Below are 21,743 nucleotides of genomic sequence, written 5' to 3'. Positions count from 1 at the left end.
TCCTTTAAATACGGCCCATTCCTGCCCCTTCCCTGTCACGAAGTATAGGTCTCTGAATGAGTATGTCATTAATATGCCCCTTAGTCTATGCAATTAAGCATTGGGTGTATGATCAGATAGCAAAACTGTAATTACAACCAACTGTACAAAAGTTTAGGGGCCTGGTTATGAGTTGCTCATTATATTCCGACCCGAGCGTAAACTGCCAGTTTAATCAATGGTAAGAATTATGAGTTAAAAGGTATCTAACATATCTGATAATTGTCAGATGTGTTAAATACCTGAAGCTTCATTAAATTCCAACAGGTCAAATCTGCTGAAATTTAACAGGGGAAATGTGTATGGTATTTACCATACCATGCAGATTTTGGTGCGTTAAACACCAAAATCTGCATGTTGTTCCCCAATAATTCGTAAAAGATGGAACTTATCACACTCTATAAATAACAACCCCCTGGTTATTGTTATGTACCAGGTGCAATAAATAGCACCTTTACTTGTAATCAAGTCCAAAGTGTTCAACAGCAGATGGCGAAGAAGCCAAGGGGAGCGGCCCTAGGAATTTTACACCCATATGCAATGAGTGATTTTCTATACTTTCTTGTCATTATGAACATCTACAGTAACATACAAGTTCATCCTAATATTCAGAGTCAGTTTGCAACAAACATTGAGAATGCCAATATATCTGGCTCTAATGTACTGTACCTTTTACTTGCATGGGCACACCGCTTACTCTGCCCTCACAGTCACAACACTCCCCTTGCTGTTACACAGGCACAACTCTCATCATGCATTAACATGGGCACACAGGCTCAACCTGACCTCACACAGGCACACTTCCTACTCTACATTTACACAGGCACACTTCAACATTTCTGACCACTCACACAGGCACACTGATAACCATACACAAACCCGCTACTTACTAATAAAGGGAGACCCGAGAGGAGAATCCATGGAGTCTGTCCTCCTCTATTCAATACACACACACACCTACTTGACGAAGTTGAAGTCAAAGCTGTACAATTGCAGTTCAGACTCATAAGAAATGAGGGTCATCAAAAGATTTTTGAGAGTTTGTCTCACCCTAACTTATCATGGCATGCTTCATAATTTGACAACCTCTCACACTGGGGTAGGAGTAATGCCACCGTAGGGGACTCAATAGAGGGATGATATTTTTGGCCAGTGGAGTTCTTTGAAATCTGTTTTAAGGACAATGTCTTAGGTCCTGTTGTTTTTTTTTAGAAAGATAGAAGGGATAAAATATACGTAAGAGAATACTCAATAAAGTACTTTCTTAGCGAGTGCCCCTGGTAAGGTTAAAAAGTCTGAACTGTTAGTCATGGTACTTTAGATACCAACATGTTTCAACCCCTTTGATAGCCTCTAATGGCCTCGGGTATTCTTCAAGGTAAAGAAATAAAAAAAACTATGGAATGCAGTCAAACCATGCAGATAAGGTAACCATAGCATACCGACCAGTCCCTCAATCGAGTTGGAGAACCTACAAAAGAAGGTAAAGAAGGACAAAACGTGAGTTTCAAGTGTGTGACCCTCACCTGTACTCTTGACTTTATAAAGTGTTCAAAGTACACTCCTATATTCAATAACTTCACAAAGAATACTCCATGTTATATGTCTCAAAATGATTGTAATGACTGGAGTTCGTGGATTCATTCTTCTAAAGGGCAAACGTCCTCCCTCACCTAATGGTGACATGCCTTATCATAGGGTTCCTTCTCACACTGATACCCAGCGGAGTACCATTGTGGAGAGAAGCTCTTGAGGTGTAAAATGTCTGTGAGAAACCCCTATGAGGAGTGGTGTGGGTATCAAGTTTGAAAAGGTGAAGGTTGATTGAAGTAAGGAAAAGTACTTGAAACTACCTCTTGGTGGGCACCACATTTTATACTTGTCCCCAATGGGCAGGCATTAAAAAAATTAATTTGACCAGACACAGCTGTAGGGGTTTTATACTAAAAGTTGATTTATTATGCATAGCTCATAAACTTTGTGTATCAGAATTATGGAAATGTCAGTAATCTCACAATATAGAATAAAATGAATTTTAGAAAAACACTACACATTATGATTATGTCATAGTAATCGGAGTAATGTTGTATTACCTTTTTTATGCACGATTGCTGAAAAATATGCTATTACACATGTTCACTTAAATATGGTAGTTTGGCACCAAAATTCAACCACAGTGGCACAGGAACAATGAATTTAGCAAGCGCAAGCGGCTGCTGGCTGTTGCTGTTCACGGCCTGTTTCATTAGAGCTTTTTCTTAGAACAAAATGCATCCAAGGGTTCATTTTGGAAGAGTGGGTGCATTTTGCGCAACAAGGATATTGCTAAATGCTGGGTTATGCCTTAGAATCTCACGTCATTTTGCTGTAATCTCATGTACAGCAAGTTACACAAGAAATTTTCTGCAATGAGTTAGTCTAAAACCTACTTAATACCTATGTATATTATATTATCAGAAAAATTACCAAAACACACAAAAGTGTCTAGTAGTCACTGTAAGTAGAGGGCAAAAAAGTTATCCGAAATCCAAGTCTATGTTGTTTGTGTTTATTCTCCTTATATTTCTCACAGTCCTTCTTGAACAAAGTGTGACATCAAAGATAGGCAGCAGCCGAAACGTGTTTTGTCACATGGACTTTTTTAAGGCTGCAAATGATATATGCACAAATTCTGAGTCACAATAACTTATGGAACAAATTTGTATACAGAAGTGACGTAACCCGTAGAGTGAAAGATAAGTAAAAGATAAATATTTTGTATAAGATTGTCTAGGAAGATGACACTCAAGTGAAGACACACACCAAATATAGTGAAGAGAATAATGAAGCCCATCCAGGACAGCCAACAGCCCATGGCACTGATCTTACAAGATGTGTGAACCACACTAAAAAGTTCATGGCAGAGAGTGATCGTGCTACTCAGCAAGAGTTTTCCCATGCAGTGAAGAACCACATTAAGAGAAGAGGGGGTGTAAGAATAAGGTAGTAAAGTGGGTTAAACAGAGTTATGGTACTAAGAAAGTATGTGTTACCTGAGGTAGGAAGTAGGATGTAACTTAAAGTTAAAGGTGTATTCTACCGCAGTCTATAATGGAAACACCAAGTATCAGTCAAAGGACATGGTAGTACTCCAAATATGCTAAGGTGGGACCAAAATGCGACAAAATGCACGGACTTTTGTCATCTGTATACATCATGCCTCTCTAATGGACAAGCAAAGTTGTAGAAACACAAGGAATCAGGTGGTCACTATAACTCCTCACCTGAACTTTCAGAAATGGTCGCAGATCTTTTTCCTACTTAGCCCCTCAATTGTGGAACCAGCAACTAACACACCTCCGGGCCATCACAGACCACAGACTATTAAAAAAAGAGCTAAAAACCTGGATGTTTTAAGCACCTCTAACTCTGTGGTTAATATCTTCTAAAGCTTTCCCAACAGCGTCATGAGACCCTAACAGGGTGATATGTCTGCGCTCAATAAGAAAAACAATAATAATAGTGTTTACCCAGTTTGTCTGATACTTGGGATGAATATAGCAGGTCCAGTCTTCCATGCTCGAAGAGAAAGGCAGTCATCAAGCAGCAGGGCAGTTCTCTAGTAGCAGCAGGGCAGTCCTATGGTGTCAGGGCAGGCTTTCTTCTGTAGTGTCCACAGGTCCAGGAGGGCACTGATGAGTGGCTCAGGAGGCCCGGTGCCAGCCTTTTTCCCTAACCCCACATCAGTTCCGGAAAATTCGTCCCCCTACCTATCAAGTCTGAAGTGATAACAGCCTGGTATCTGGGTCAAAGGAGGCAAGACCTTTGAGTTGTAAGTGGGGTGGGGTAGGGCACAGCTATAACCCCAGCCATACTTCCAGGATGGCCCAGCAGGCCCACACCTATTCCCCTTTGTGTTATTCTCTGGAAGGAAAACACAAACCCCGACAATAGAGTAATTCACAGTCATTTTACCCAGGATGCTGGCAGAGGCAGAAAATGGTTAGTACAAGAAAACGCGGCATTTTCAGAATTGTTATTTAAAATCCAACTTTACATTTACAGAGGATTTTAAATTACAGTTCATTTGCGTCTAAAATGCATGTGTCCATCTGCTTCCAATCTAAAGTTAGCACTTATTGAATGTAATAAGGTAACCCAGTGTTAGTCAATAAAAGTGATAGTCCTTAGAAAAGTGAAAAACACATTTAGGAGTTTTCCACTACCAGGACATGTAAAACCTAAACCCATATGTCCAGGTTTAGGCCTGGAAAAGGTGTATTTTGCCAGGTTGAAATGGCTGTTTCAAACTGCAAAGTCACATTCCGTAGTGTATATTGGTATTGGTATATTTATATAGCGCAATGACTGTCACCCAACGGGTATCCTGGCGCTTGGACTTAGATAATACATACACGATGTTTTAGCAGCTGCACAGCTTACATAATTCTTGGAAAAAGATGTGTTTTCAAAGCTTTCTTGAAGGAAGTAAGATCTCCCATGCTTCGTAAGCATAACGGTAAGGAATTCCACAGTCTCGCTGCGGTGAACCTAAAAGATCGACCTCCCATCCGGGTCCTGAAAATCCTGGGAACTATCACCAGACAAGCTGAGGCCGAACTGAGAGATCTGGACGGTACATACCAGGAAAACAAGTCCTGCAGAGGAGAAGGGCCCTGTCCATGAAGGGCCTTATGTACCAGACAGAGGGCTTTGAAATCAATCCGCTGAGGGATTGGCAACCAGTGAAGATCCCTGAGTGCCTTGGTAGATGAATCAGATCGCTGGTGCGAAAGGGCCAATTTGGCGGCAAAGTTCTGTACACGCTGCAGTTTTCCCACCAGGGTCGTAGGTGCCCCCAGAAGTAGTGAGTTACAGTAGTCGAGCTTACTTAAGATGATGCTCCGCACTACCTCTGGCCTAGTGTGTACAGGGAGCATGGGTAATATCTTCCGCAGCATCCGCAACAGTGCCATACAAGTGGCCACCGTTTTATTCACGGACACGTCTAGCTGCAGGCTGGGGCCGAACATCACCCCCAGGTTACGAACCGATTCAGCCAGCAAACTGGTACCCTGGAAGAACGGAGGCCAAAAATTCAATGGAAGAGTAGGGGTGCGATCCATAGAACAATGTAGCACCTCTGTTTTGGAGCTGTTAAATTGCAAAGAGTTGTGGCTCAACCATTCCGCCGTGATGGACATACAGTGGTAGAAGGTCGCCTGTGACACAGCCTCCTTACCCTCAAACGAGAAGATGAGTTGGGTGTCGTCAGCGTAGTTGGTGACCGCTATACCGAAAGATTTTATCAGTTTGATCAGGGGACGGAGGTAAAGATTGAATAGGATCGGGCTGATGGCCGACCCTTGAGGCACGCCCTGCCCAACCCTTCTGATGTTAGATTTGAAGGGTGGCAGGGCCACCATCTGGTTCCTATTATCAAGATAGGACACCAGCCAGTCAAGAGCCGATCCCGACACCCCTATTTCCTCCAGTCTCCCTATCAAGATCGTATGGCTGACCGTATCGAACGCGGCCGACATGTCGAGCAGTACCAAAAAGGCTGCTCGACCTTGGTCGGCACGCGTCCGAAGATCATCTAAAACAGTCACCAGTGCAGACTTCGTCCCATGGGCTGGTCTGAAGCCAAGTTGGGCCACGTCCAAGCAAGCATTAGTTTCCAAGAAACTGGAAAGATGTTTTGTGACCAATTTCTCCAGAATTTTAATTGGAAATGGGAGCAAAGAAATAGACCTATAATTTGCTGGACAGGTGGGATCTAAAGTATCCTTTTTCAGGAGTGGGGAGACCACCGCCAGCTTCCAGCAGTCCGGAACCCGTGCAGACCTGAGGGACTGACAACAGATAGAAAAAAGAGGGGGGAAAAGCTCTTCACGGAATAGTTTCCAAAATTTATGTGGAAGAGGATCAAGTGGCGAGCCCGAGGATACACTGTTTGCCAGTACACAGAAATCTTCAAAGGACGGCGGGGGAAAGCTGTTCAATTGAGCTGACCTAGCATCTTTCTCCAAGATGGAAGTTGAAGTAAGATTAAGCAAGGTCTGAGGGTTTGGGCCTGGCAGTATAGCAAAGTTGTTCAGAATAGTTGCAATCTTGTCCTCGAAGGCCTGTGCCTATGAGTCACATAAAGATTGAGAAGCAGGAATATCCTTTACAGTACAGGCGGGACACGCCAAGTCTTTAACGATTTTAAATAGGGCCTGGGACTTGTTCACGGCTGACAATAGTGATTCTTCTAAGATGCTAGCCTTGACCTGTTTAATCTGGGCTTTATAAGTCGCCAGTGCCTGTTCAAAAAGAGCTCTATCTGACTCAAGGTACTGCTTTCTCCAAGTACGCTCAGCCCGTTTGCATTGGAGTTTTAGCTGAAATAGTTCTCCTGAGAACCACGGCACTGCATGTTTTGTCCTAATTCTAGTTTTTCGCAGCGGGCCAGTGAATCCAATGAAGCTAAAATTCGTTGGCTAAGGGTCTCATAGCTCAGATCCACATTATCTCCCAAGATGAAACCATCTAAAAGCAGGGTGGGGGGGGTAGATTGTTTGAGGAGCTTAGACCATTGTCTGCCCACCTTAGTGGCTCCTAAACTGCCTTTCTTCGTTGATGCGGTGAAGAGTGAAAAAGAAAAATGGACGAGTGCATGATCCGTCCAGCACTGAGGCAGGATGTTCCGTATGGTCACTTGGCCTGCATCAGCAAAGATCAGGTCTAAAGCGTGACCCTTTAAGTGGGTCTGAGAGAGTACTATCTGCTGCTGCTGAATATTGCAACTGGCCTGGACCAACTCTTTAAAGGCTGAGTCGGTCGGTCCGTCCGGCCACAAGTTAAAATCCCCCAACACTATGAGCCTGGTGTGGGAATTAGATAAATCATACATAAGATCAATAAGCTCTGTTACAGCAGACAGGGCGCTGGCCGGGGGTCTATAGCACAGCAGCCCAGTGTATAGAGCACCCCCTGACCATTAATTGAAAAGCCTAGTAGTTCACAACCTGGAATTGCCTTAATATCAAGCTGGGAGAGATCTAGTGTCTCCCTAAAAATCAACCCTACTCCTCCTCCTCTGGCCCCCACCCGGGGATTGTGTCTGATTTTGTAGCCAGGAGGGCAAGATAGCCCCAATTCCACCGCGCTATTAGCACTAGTCCAAGTCTCTGTCATGAAGAGTACGTCTAACTCATGAAACTCAATGAGTAACGCAATTTCTTCGGAATGCTTACTGAGAGATCTCACATTTAGAAATCCACAAGACAGAGATTCTTGATGCCTGCTGATGGTAGAAGGCTGGTGACTGGGAGTAGTGCTAGAGTTTAGTCTTAAAAGATCGTCACGGGAATAAGTAGGAGTAGCTCGGCGTGAAGAAGAAGCATTACCAGCGCCCGGCGCGTCCTGTGCGCGAGCGGGCGCAAACGGGCTTACCTCTGGCACACCTCCGGCGCGCACCCGCTGTGCGCCATCGCTGCGCGCTGATTGACTATCCATCTAAATAGCCGTACACGTGGGAGTCGTGCAAGGGAAACAACTAGTCCCCCAACAAAGATGGCGCCCGTAGATCGGCAGCCCCAGATTCCCTCTCCCAAGATGGCGGTCTAAAACGCCGCGAAGCGATGGGTGTCGGTGCCTAACTGCCCTGAGTCCTGCCAAGTGCAGGGTGAGCCCAACAATTATAGTGCAGGTAAGAGCTACTGCTATAATGTTGCCCCCAGACAGTCCTATGAAGTACAGCAAGCGCCGGTATGCAGCGCGATCAAATTAAAAAGTCTAGCGCAGGTATACGGCGTATCTGACATGTATGTTAAAGATAGAGACGAGCAGCCCACAAAATATAGAAGAAACTTCCATAAGAGGAGCAGGGAGGAGTACAGAGGAGGATTATCCATCCCCCCCCAAATAGTTGGTGATGACTGGGATAAGGACTGGTGGAACAGTTGTCCCCCAGACCTGTCCCATAGAGAGCAACAGGCCTCTTAAAAGTCATAGACATTAGCAAATGTTTACAGCACCATACAAGTCTGAATGAGGCAGCTAAGACTGGGTTGCCTGAGAGCCCGACGACACAAAAGCATGTCTCAAATAGATCCCAACATCAAGGATGAAGTACAAGTGGGGGACCCTCACCTATTGAATATTGGTACTGTGTAAAATTCATGAATAATATTCATCAGTGTTATGTAAGTTGTGTTACACTTTGTTGGAGATTATTTGTTGGTGTCCTGAGGAAGGTGGCTAAAAGTGGAAGCCCACCTAAACACATCAACACTCTTAACTTACCAAATCTGCCGTAATTTCTCTATACAATAGATGTTTATTTTTTCAGTACATCATGTATCGGGCACATTATGTTGAGCAGAGAGGTATAGGTATTATGGACAAGTGTTTGGTGTCTTAAATGTTTTTCCCTTTTGACATTTGGTTTTGTAATGTTTAAATTATGTTTTGCATTTTAGCATGTCATCGAATAGCAATGTTTTAACTTATTCTATATTGATTTTGACCTTTTGATCACTTGAATTCACACATTTTAATAATAAAAAAACTGTGAATGGTGTTTATGAAATATTTTATTAAAAATCTAAAGGTTTTTCATAATATTTTGGTACTAGCTTGACTGTAGGATTTCCTGTGCATTTTGAATGATTTTTTTTAAAAACTCTTTATTTGTGACTGCATTCAGATATTGCATTGTACATACATGTATCACACATCTCATACAGTCTTTTCTCATTTCCTCCCTGTGAAACTGTAGGCAACTGACTCATTGTCTCTAATGGTGGGGCCATATGATTCGGTTGCGACAGCCTGGACAACTCCATGTAATATTAACATTTCTTTACAAATGGGTGCAAACTGCCAGTGCCCGATCATTCCTCCACGTGTATACATCTGTAGACCCATAGTTTAAGACAGCGCCAATCCCCTCCCTCCCAACATCCCACCCCGGTTCGAACGTCTCCTGACATCCCAGCATAGTCTGTGTTGCACTCCTGGGCCTAGTAATCGCGAAGGACTGACACATCTAAATAAATGTGATCATCATCCACTGGCAAACCTGTACACATCCTGGACAAGGCTCTATTCGCGGTCACACCCTCTCCCACCCGGCCATCTCCGTTACACGGTCTCCATTTGGGAGGGCGTCAAATCCATGTCTTCCAACTCCAATAGCATCCGTTCCCAATCCTGTGCAATCGGGTGTTTCCGTAGCCCCCTTTCCTCTTCCCTCCGGAGAACTACACCCTCAGCCCTACCCCACTTCAATACTTCGGATCGCCAGGTCTCTACAGTTGAGGGTCGTGCAGATTTCCACCTCATAGTCAGTGCCCTGACTGCCAGTAACAATGCTAAGTCCAGGAGCTTCAGTGAGGCCTTATGTCCTTTGGGTCTTTTTCTGTGTCCGAGCAGGCAAGGCAGCGCCCCCTCTGGTATCTGCATGCCCGTGGCAATGTAGAGTGTGTGTCGGACCTGTTCCCAATAGCCTTCTATGCGTGGGCAGGACCACAGCATGTGGAGAAGGCCGGCCTCATCCGCCTGACACCGGGGACAGCAATGGGAAGAGGCAGGAAACATCCTGTGCAGTCTTTGGGGGGTAAGGTATGCCCGATGTAGTAACATGGCTTGTATAAATTTAAACTTCACGTTTCTGGACACTCTTCTAGGGTGTTCTAGAACAACCTTCCAGGCCCCATCTGTCACAGCCTCCCCTGTGTCCAACGTCCAGGTGTTCCTGAGTGAAGTGAGAGGCGTAGCAGCATGTTCCCTAATGCCAGTGTATAACCACCGTACTAGGTGTCCCCCAGTCTCCATGTAGTGAAGTAGGTGCACTAGTTCGTGCTGCTCTGGTTTACTACGCTGTGGGGCCCATGTAGTACTAATGTAGTGTGTCACCGTGGCGTGTAGGATGTATAGTCGTGGTGGGGCTCCTGTGGCTTGCACAAAGGAGGCATGATCTAGCAGTGTGTCATCTCCAAACAGGTCACCAACTCTGTCTACCCCCGCATCCGTCCAGGGCTGTAATCTACGGTGCATCAGCCGACCCTGCGGCGTTGGGATTCCCAGCAGGGGGATGTTATCGGCATAGGGCGGGGTCGTTGACGTATATGCCAGAGCTTTCCGCCAGCATATCAGGGCGGTATGCAAGAGAGGGTGGCAAGCCCGGGGTATCTTGGCCTTGGGAAATAGTAAGGAGTGCAGCTCTCCTCGTGCCATCTGTCCCCTGGTGAAACCGATTTCGTGCAACTGTCTACCCGCCGCCCATCTTGACAGCCATTGTAATTGACTCGCGTAATAATAACCGCGAAAGTCTAGTACACCTAGGCCCCCCGTCTGGTTCCCAATTGAAGTTTCTTGAGACTTACTCTCCGCCGAACAGAACCCCAGATGAGGTTGATCAAGAGTGTATTTAATGTATTAAAAATATTTTGCTGGAGGAGAACCGGTAGGTTTACAAAATAGTAAAGCATGCGGGGGAGCATGACCATTTTAGAGATGGCTATCCTACCCATGACGGACAAGGGCAGAGATGTCCAGAATTGCACACTACTACGGAGGCCGGTAATGGCCCGCCGAATGTTGCCTTCAATCTGGTCTTCCGATCGTCTATAGACATTTATGCCTAAATACTTGAACGTAGTCTAAGCTATCGGAATTTGGGAGGCGCCAAATTGTATGCGGGCTGGCCGTTGTCCGTCATGAAAATAAAACCCCACCGATTTCGCCGAGTTGATCGCCAGGCCTGACACAGTTGCGAACCGGTCAAAGATGGTCGCCAGGGCCGAATGATTCTCCTCCGGAAATACAAAAGGATATCATCGGCGTAAATTGATATCAAATTGGGTGTGCCACCGATGGAGATGCCCTTCTCAGCCATCCCGGTCCGGAGGGCGATCGCCAGGGGTTCAAGGGTCAAGACAAACAACAGGGGCGACAGCGGGCAGCCCTGTTGAGTGCTGCGATATATGTTATAACTAGAGGAGACGTGTCGACCCGTGCGCGCCCTAGCCGTTGGGCGCGTGTACAACAGCCGGATCCATCGTAACAGGGAGTCGGGGAGGCCAAAACGTTTCAAGACCTCAAACATAAATGCCCAGGACAGGGAATCAAACGCTTGTCGGAGATCCAGTGCGACACAGCCAGCCTGAGGGAGAGTCTGCGGCGTCGCGGCCATAAGGGCTTGGAGTCTCCTCGTGTTTTGGGACGTGCTCCTCCCCGGCAGGAATCCACACTGGTCCGGGCGAATTAAGGCCGGAAGATGGGACTGGATTCGCAGAGCTATAACTTTACTGAGTATTTTATAACCCGTAGAGAGCATTGAGAGGGGTCTGTAATTGGCGAGCTCAAGGGTGTCCCGACCGGGTTTAGGAATTGAAATAACGGAGGCTTGCATCGTCGTGCTAGGCAGGTGACCCGTTTTATAGGATTCCTTATAGATATTCTCCAAGACGGGGACTAGGGTCGTAGAATAAGTCTGATAAAACTCTACCGGCAGTCCGTCCTGACCAGGAGTCTTACCTCGGTTAAGAGATCGGATGGCTATTTTGATTTCCTGCTGCGTGATGGGTCCGCCCACCTCCTCCTGCTCTGCTCGGGACAAAACTGGGAAAGGCAGGTCCCTCAGAAAGTTTACCATCTCCTCATGATCCTCCATAGGGGGGAGGCGTATAGTGTACTAAGGTGATCCCTAAAAGCGTCATTTATGGCCGACTGTGTAGTCACCAGTCCTCCCGTGCTGTCCCTCATCTGTGTAATCACTGGGATCTCGGGACTGTCTTGTACCAGCCGAGCCAGTAAAGCACCCGATCTGTCCGATTCAGCCTGTTGTCGTCACAAGTAGTCTTTGTGGTCAATAACTCTCAGTGTTTCTAAAAGTTCGGCATGCTCTATATTACTCAGTCAGAGCTCCCCCGTGCGATCAGGGTGCTCACCCACTGCCGACTCTAGGGCCTGTAGGCGAGTCTCTACGTCAGCACCCACTACCTGACCAATGGCTGCCCCCCTTATCACGGCCTTCATAGCGTCCCACACCGTCAAGTTAGAGGGCACTGAATCCCAGTTCTTCTGAAAGTAATTGTCTAAGGTGACCGACAGGGATTCGCGGAAGGGGCCATCCTCCAACAGTAGCGGATTAAGTCTCCAGGTTGGCACCGGAGATGGCACCCGTCCCCATTGCAAGTCAAGTGTCAGAGGCCTGTGATCGGAGAAGGTTTTAGCTAGGTAATCTGAGGACGTGCATTTAGACACCAAGGAGTTAGTACACAGAAATCTATCTAATGGGGTATGTAAGGCATGCACCGGGGAATAGTAGGAATACTCTCTGTGTGTCGGGTGGAGTGTTCGCCATATATCTGTCAGACCCCAGCCCTTCTGCCATGTCCTAAAAGAGTCTGCCAGTCTGTGAATACCTGTCGTCTGGAGGGGGGGTGCGACCTATCAAGGTCTACGTCTAAAACCATATTCCAGTCCCCTCCCAAAATCCAAGGGATGTCCCCCCAATCAGCCAGTGCTCATCCCACTCTCGCAAGGAATGTGTCTTGATCAAAGTTCGGGGCATATATACTGCCCAGAACTACGAGTGTGCCGTCCAGTGTGCCTTTCACTAGGATATACCTACCCTGATCATCAACCCTCCTTCCCAGTTCTACAAAGGGAGTACCGTGTCTCACCCAGATGGTAGACCCTCTGGAGAAAGCGGAATATGTTGTAGAGAATACAGTTCCTCGCCACTTCTTCCGCAGTGTGAGTGTCTCTGAGTGTGTTAGGTGGGATTCCTGTAGGAATACAATATGGGCATGTTGTCGGAGTAAGAATGCATGCACTCTGTGTCTCTTTTGTATGGCGCCAAGTCCCCGCACGTTCCAGGTAGCCAGCCTATACTTCCCTACAGTGTCAGCCATACTCGGTGATAAATGTCGCAAGAAACAGTACCCCCAGCTGCAGCACAAGTATTATCTGTAATAACCAGGAGACGTACTTCTGCCCATTCCTTAAATGCAATGTAGGAAGCACATTAAAGAGTGTTTTTGAGCCTCAAGAAATCGTTAATTACCACCAACTTTAAGTTGGTGGTAATTACCGATTTCCTTTAAAAAAGCACTTTTTTGCTTTTTTAAAAGTGCCATGTGGAACACATCCATGCCCTTAGGGCATGTGTGTGCGCCAGATGTGCACATGTGCACATTTCAGGGGTGCAACAGGGTGTCCTTAGGACACCTTGGCACCCTTGAAATACCTCCTGGTATTACCGATTCTGTAATACCGAATCGCTAATACTGAATGTCTTCACATTCATACCTATGGGCCTCCAAACCCATAGAAATGAATGGGTAGGTATTCCTTATTACTGAATCCTAATTACTGATTCGGTAATAAGGCATATTAAGAATTCAGTATTTTTTACCTAATCTTTACCTACATAGGAAATACCGATTCCTTAATAGCGAATCGGTAAAATTCGCTATTAAGAAATCGGTATTTCACATTTACCTACATCTGGCCCTGAGTTCTTTTGTTTATTGATTATCTGACCCATAAACAATGTGATTGCACTCACAATTAGAACTGGAGCCAATTCTACATAAAACATTGAAAATACATACCCTACTGTAAGCACATTTAACCCTAATGTTTCTTTGTATAATTTTAGCATACTTTTGCCTGCTGTATTAGAATGTTTTATAATTATGCCTGTGTTAAACATAGCTGGAGATGAATTGTTTGTAAATCTCCCCCATAGTTTCCAGTATTTTTATAAATTAATGTGGATATGTCAGGGAAATTTACAAAAAAGTTACGCAATGCAGCGAGGCTGTGCTACGTTGCGTGACATGGAGGGAGCAGGAGAGCGCCATATCTTAAAAGGTATGGCTCTCTCCTACCCTTTCCCTTATGACACCACTGATTTCCGTGGCCGTAGGCCATGCACACACCTTAGCGCCATAGGGCTAGGGTTTGTGCATGAGTCTTGCATAGGTTTACCCTTCTTGTACAGAATACTCTGTATCTAAACACTGTGATTAAGTATCCGCCTATTATTGCAGTATTGTATGCCTACTTGTATTTTATACATTTGTTTTACTTCTACCTGTATGCTTTGCATTGTTTGTACCCTGCACACTTGTACCCTGCACACATGTCACTTTTTGTCTTTCACCTGTATCGCACCGATCGCTACCTCATTTATGTGTGATTAAGCGTCTGCCTTTTATTGCAGTATGTACTCCTACCTGTAGTTTTTACAGTTTGTATACCCTATACCTATGTCACTCCTTCCTTACCTGTAGTGCACTGATCGCTACCCCATATTTATCACCCAGCTCACTGCTATCCCTATTATGCACTGATAGCTACCTCATATATTTTGCCCATTCTTGTAAACTACACACTTCCACTTTGACTACTGGATTACACCAATGCTACCTCCTACATTCTGGTTATTTTTGGATAATCACTAGTGTCTCTTGGCCTCCATTTAAGGGGCCCATACCCGCCCTACAGCCATCCCAACATGGATCTCATTGGCAAGCACACATATAGAATAAATTACCCATCCACACTCACCAAAAAAGCCGCTAAACGTTTTAAACACAACTTCCTGAGGTCCCACCCTGAAACACCCTTTGTCGACACCTACTTCTCACCAGTCAATGGATCCCTGAACATCGATATCATCTTCCACACCTCATGTAGAGCACAATGGAGAAAAGCGTTCCTCACCCTACTCACCGTCTCCACCACCAGGAAAACGGCTCATGGCCTAACTCTCTCCATCACTCCATCCCAACTCTTCTCTGGCAGAACCACCATTACTATCTACAATAACGGGATTATCCTAATTCAATCCACAGACAAGAACCTGGAACTACTAGACAACCTTTTCTCCAAGTTCAAAGAGCACCTTTCAAAGCCCAGGACCTCCACCCATATCTCCTCCTGCACTATCACTCCTGACATCTCAGCCCTCACCCACAACCCCTCTAACCTAGCTCAATATCAGAACGACACACACCCCACCTCTACCCCCAACACCTTAGGCGATCACCTACCTACAGCTACCACCACACACCCCTCAATAACAGTCACAAATCTCTCCCCCTCACACAATAATGGCCCCCCTAACCTCAACACTTGGACCCCCAAACATACCACTCCCACCACTCTCTCCCCTGACACCACAGCTCCCACCCACAATACCGCTAACCCAGATCAGCACCAGTACGACATGCATAATGACAATTCCCACCCTCTGTCCCTCCCTTCTCTCAGTCCCCACTATCACCCGCTAATTAACGATACAGAGCACACCACATCTATTACTATAACTCCCCCTCCCCACGACAGGACTATCTCCAACACCATCTCCCCCCTCCCCCCACTCTCAGCCCTCACTACCCCTCAGGCTCCGCCATCACCACCAACATACACTCCACCTCCAACCCGCTCACTCCGCTTGCCACCAAAGCCCTCCTCTTTGCCACCAACATCCTCCATACCTCATCCACACCCATCGCCCCTATACCCTCTTTCCTCCCTAACACCAACCCATACGCCGGCACCACGGAACCCTGCATGAACACCAATCCACCCCCCCACCCGCATGCTAATGCACAGGTCAGCCACCCACCCATGACTTCCTCCCCCAGCACTAACACCTATCCCACGCTGGACAAGATTATGTCCTCCCTCCTCCAGCTCAAAGAAGACTTCCTCACCATCAAAGAAGACATTCACACCATCAAAGAGCTACTCATCACACCCCCCAGACACACCCCACTCACCAACACCCGCCCTCTCAAATGGCTCCCCACCCGTTCCGTTGACGCTTCCAAGCTACACCCTTCGCACAGGACCGCGATCCATGCCCACAATCGCAACAACCGCACCCGCCACCCACACTGGAAGGCGATCCCTGCAGACAATCGCAACAACCACCCCCGTCGCACATGCACCCCTCTGTCGGATCTCGACATTCTCAACCTCCTCCGCTCCTACGACCCAGCTCCCCTAAACGACACAACCGCCACGCACCTCCCCATTCCCACGATACACTCAAAATTCCGTAGACCCCACCCACTAAACAACAGAATCTCCGTCCTGAATAACCTTAGAGAAGTCCCCCTCTCTCTAGTACCCTCTACCTCCCCTGACACACCCCGTCTCAAATGCACACTCCTCAACTGTAGATCGGCTCCTAGACACTCCTCCGTCATCGCCGATCTCATCCTATCATTGGACCTTGACCTAATCATCTTGACTGAAACCTGGCTAACTGAATCTTCCACACCTATAATGGACATCCTGGTTCCCCCCAACTACCACATCATTAGGCTCGACAGGTCTGGCAAGATAGGTGGTGGAATTGCATGCATATACAGGAACAACCTCTCTGTTCTGAAAGTCTCCGCACCTTCCCTACCCTCCCCAACGTCATGTGAATACATTTGCCTCGATATTATCAGTGAAGGCAAACCGATATGCTCTCTTCACGGCATCTACCACCCACCCAGAGACAACCTTACCTTCGCCCAACAAATCATGGACATGATTTCAACTAACGCCGGACGACAGCTCACCCAAATATACCTTGGTGACTTCAACCTCCACTGGAACGATCGCAATGATGCGGTGGTAAATAGTCTCAAAAATTTCCTCAAAGCCCTGGACCTCACACAAGTATGCAACAGCCCGACCCATGAGAAAGGTTCTATCCTCGACCTCATCATCGCCAAAGAGGACGCTATTCTACTTGAATCTATCCAACCCTGTGACTGGTCAGACCATCATATCGTCACATTCTTCATCAATGAAAAAATCAAACTCAACACGACTCAATCCTCCAGACCTAAAATATGGAAAAGAGACCTGAAAAAACTCAACCCAGACTCCCTACCCCCGAACAGCCGCGACCTACTGCTCCCTCCTACGGGCGCTACAGACGTCCAATCCTTGACTGATCACTATCTAAATGCGATGACGTCAATAATTAATGAGGCTGCTCCCATGCAGCTAAAAAGAGTCTCCGCTAAAATATCCAATCCGTGGTACGACGGGAGTCTCAATGAAGATAGACGAGCCATGCGAATGGCAGAGCGCACTTGGAGAACAGCTCCATCGGCACTGCACCTGAAAAGACTGAATAAAAAGAGAAACGCCTATTTCAGGAAAATAAAGCGCTCAAAAACAAACTTCTTCAGCCTCCAGCTCGACCAAGCAAAAAACAGACCAAGAAAACTGTTTGAGCTAATCAGAACACAAGCCAAGGAACAACCCCAACCTATCAGCTCCTTTGACAAAGCGCCCTCTTGTGAAGACTTCGCAGCTTTCTTTACACACAAAACTGACAACATAAAGAGTGATCTCAGCATTGACGCAAGCCACTACAACACTCCCAACTGCATAACACTCACTGAACTAAAAAACAATGCTACGTGGTCATCCTTTGACACCTACTCTGAAGAAGAAATAGGCAAACTGCTCAGCACCTTGAAACCGTCCAATCACCTCACGGATCCCCTCCCTGCCAACGCTGTCAAAGACTTCACCCCATGGCTCCTTCCACTGTGGACTAAAATTATCAACAGCTCGCTACAGCAAGGATACATCCCTGACTCCCTCAAAGTTGGACAAGTCACACCTTTACTAAAGAAACCTTCCGCCGACCCATCCGACCTAAACAACTACCGTCCCATTACCAATATTCCCACTCTCGCCAAACTATTGGAAAAATGTGCACAACTGCAGCTGACTAAACACATTGATCAGTTTGATCTCCTCAACGCTCATCAATCAGGCTTCCGAGCAGGACACAGTACTGAAAGTGCTATGACCCACATAATTGATGACGCGCTACAAATGCTAGATCAAAATGATACCTGCCTCCTCATCCTTCTTGATCTCTCATCAGCATTCAACACCGTTAAACATGAGAACTTACTCGAACTTTTGAACACAAGAATGGGTCTATCTGGGACTGTTCTCAAGTGGTTCACCTCCTTCTTACACAACAGGTCGCAGAAATTCAAGAGTAACAACCTAATGTCCTCGCCAATACCTGTTACGTTAGGTGTCCCTCAAGGATCCTCCCTTTCACCAACTTTGTTCAACCTAGTTATGGAACCCCTCACCACCTTGCTACAAGCATCCAATGTACTTTTTCACATGTACGCAGATGACACCCAATTATATCTCAAACTACAATCTCCCAATGACATTTTACTCCTGAACTCAATAATCAGAAGCACCCAATCCTGGCTTGCCAATAACCATCTCAAACTCAATGCCCTGAAAACAGAGTTCCTTTTGATCTCACCTCCCGCGAAGATCTCTACTTCCCAAACGTGGCTTAAACAGCTAACTGCACTCAATGTCCTACCCACCATCGTGGACTCAGCAAAATCTCTGGGCATAACTCTCGACTCCAATCTCAACATGCAGCATCATATCAGCAAGGCTACTAAAGGTGCGAACTTCCAAATCAATACACTGAGGAAACTGAAACCCTTCCTACCAGCCAAAGACTTCCAAACTGCGGTACAAGCACTAGTAATCCCGCGAATTGAATACGGCAGCATCGCCCTCTGCGGTCTCCCACTAACCACTACTGCACCCCTAAGAGCCTCTCTAAACACTGCAGCAAGACTCATCACTGGGTCAAAAAAACACTCGCATATCACCCCGACTTGAAAGCCCTGAACTGGCTGCCTTTTGAAGCCAGAATACATCTGAAAATTGCCTGCATGACACATAAGGCTATACACTTGAGCTCTCCCGGATACCTCAATCAGAAGCTGTCAATCTCTGGCGGCTCTAGATACACTAGAGGCACAAACAATCTGCTGCTAAAACCTCGAAGATTCAGGAAGGAAAAAACGTATAAGCGCTCTTTCTCAGGAATGGCACCCAGGATCTGGAACTCACTCCCTCCTGAAACAAGGCTCATCTCCTCAATCACACTTTTTAAGAAAGAAGTAAAAGCTCTTCTCATGGCCAAATACACTTGAGCTTTCAACTTGAAACTATAAAGGATCGGCACCGATCTATATTACCCAGCTCGATCCCGATGACTTTGTGTTTTTTCCTGTATTATTCTGCGACATCCCTACGAATATGTGTTTTACCTTTATTATTGTTTCCACCTACTATTATGACTATGTACTTGCATTATTGTTTCACCTGTACTATTATGCTCCCTCACGTATTCTTTCTTTTGTTTGGTATTCCCTGCTCTGTAAAGCGCTCTGATATCTGCAAAGATCTTGTTCGCGCTATATAAAACTTTCAAAATAAATAAAAAATAAATAAATACTATGCCTAGAAAATATGGAAAGATTTTCCCACTTTGTATGCCTGCTGCTTTGCAGTACTTTGAGGGTGCTTTCCAATGCAAAACAAGATTTGGGCTGTAAAGTAAATAGCAATAAGAACATTTTGCGCTGGTTAACGTCACTTTTGTGATGCTAGCCCAGAGCAAAATATTCGTACTTCACTCCCAACGTCGTCTGTAACAACTGCACTATTCTAATTGCACCATGTGCAACTAAAGCTTCATTATAATCACTCATTGTTTCTAACACTAAATCTTGGTTTGACAAAAAAATGATGCTTGTCAATATATTAAGATCTGCATACAAAATGTTTGTTAGTATTTGGCCAACAGATTCTTAGTATCACTTCTTATGTTGGCTGGTGCAGCACATACCCACAACATTCAAGCAGCGTATTCAGAGTCACTAAATATATTTTATTGTTTCTAGAATCTAAGAGTGTAATAGCATAGTGGAGATCAGTGTTATTGCGCATAGTGTAGCCCTTTGCTGATCTGTGTAGGGGACCCTATTCTTGGAGAGACTGATAACGACTGCCATACTTATCTAAATAGATATAGTGCCCCTATTTACATGTTAATCTGTACTCTTTCAAAGAGCATGGATCTTCCCCCTTGAATAAACTAATACATTCTTTTAGAATCTTTCCTAATAGATTGTAAGCAGCTGCTGACTCCTATCATATAGTGCTAATATACTCAAAACATGTAGCCCTGCATGAGCCTACTATATTTATTCTATGTTATCTCTGGAGTATGATCTGCCTTATTTGGTTCCACTTTGATATCGTCTGCTGCCTGTATTACCCCCAAGGATCTCCAGCACAAAGCGCATCGTTAGTCCCAGGTGGAGTCCCAATCCTGATTCAACCTATGTGTACCGATAGTTCTTTTTTAGTGTTCAATCCTCCTGGTGCCTTGGTTCCTAATTTGTTTATATACTTGGACTCCAATTGCCTCAATGATCTTACTTGTTCTCCACCTCGCTCCCTAAGCATCACTTGATCTAGGCAGAAAAATCTCAGCCTATCACTCTTACTGTGATGGTATTCTGCGAAGTTTTTGCTTCAAAATTCATATTACGCTTGGCTATACTAATGTAGATAGTTGGTCAGATGTACTCGAGTTGAGGTAATTTAATTGATTGTTGAGTTAGTCATTTTTTTCCACCTTACATGCTAAGCACGTTTTATATTTATTTTAATTTAAACAAATATATATACATGTATATTTTATATGATAATTAGTGACATTTTGATTAACAATATTCTTGTTTGCATGGTTTTGATTATGTTTCTTTTGTTTTATTGTAATCATGACATTTAGTATTTATATATATTTTTCCAATAGTATTCTAGATATATTTTATCGCAATATTTTGGTAGTAAAGATTTGTGTTTTATATATAGAATGCTGATTTTTGTATTCTTGAGATTTCTACCTACATCTTGATAGGATGCTGTTCGTGCTGAAAGATGATCTCAACTCATGCCCTCAAAATAGCCAAACACATGTTACAGGTCTCCATTGTTCCAATGCCAGCCAGAGCTTAAATCAAACTCTTGCAGCCCAGACAGGAGTGAGGGTGATGCAGGGGAAGAATGCTTTTAGCTTTAATTTGAGCACACGAAGAAAATCTTTTTCTGAATTACCTTTCTTCTTTCTGATACCATTAATATTCTAATTACGCATCTTGGCAGGTTAGTAAAAATGAATCTTATAAAAAACCGCATCTTACTCCAGTACAAGGTTAATGCACAAGCAAAAGGTGTTATATGTTAACACCTTAAAGATAAAAGCTTCACCATGGTGATAATCTCCATCAGGACTGCATCCACTATCATTCATCCTTTGCCCTGTATCATTGATGAAACCATCCACTGGCTGGTGCCTGCACCAAGGCATCCCCAAATAGTTAGAAGAATGAGATATGCACTACATTGCTGTATGAAAGCAGGTTTTTGTCAAATGCTCAGATGCAGATAATTTCTTGTAGCATCCACAAATGGGTGACTCGCACTCTGATTTCTTAAAGAGGTGAACTGTGTTCAGACCTGAAAAGGGCAGGCACTTTTATGACGATAAGAGGCTTTTTCCATCTTTCCTTGAATTCCAGTGTAAACAGCTGTTTGTGTGCTTTTTCGAGTCCCAGGCAACAATATTTGTGGTATGTTGACACTGCATGTAAATACTGTAGCCTTGGAAGAGGGAATGCCATGCCATCTAGCAGAGCACGACTGATAATGCTGGTGGGAAACAATGCTGCTGCTTTTGTTACAGGGGCTGATATTGCAGCACTGCTGCAAAACAGGCCCCCTGTACCAAAAACGGCACTCATCGGTCCAAAAACTGCCCCCACCCTTCCAGCCCAATGGGAAAATGCCCGGTG

This window comes from Lissotriton helveticus, chromosome 10 (assembly GCF_964261635.1).
Source record: "Lissotriton helveticus chromosome 10, aLisHel1.1, whole genome shotgun sequence".
NCBI lineage: Eukaryota > Metazoa > Chordata > Amphibia > Caudata > Salamandridae > Lissotriton > Lissotriton helveticus.
This window is presented reverse-complemented; position numbering follows the sequence as displayed.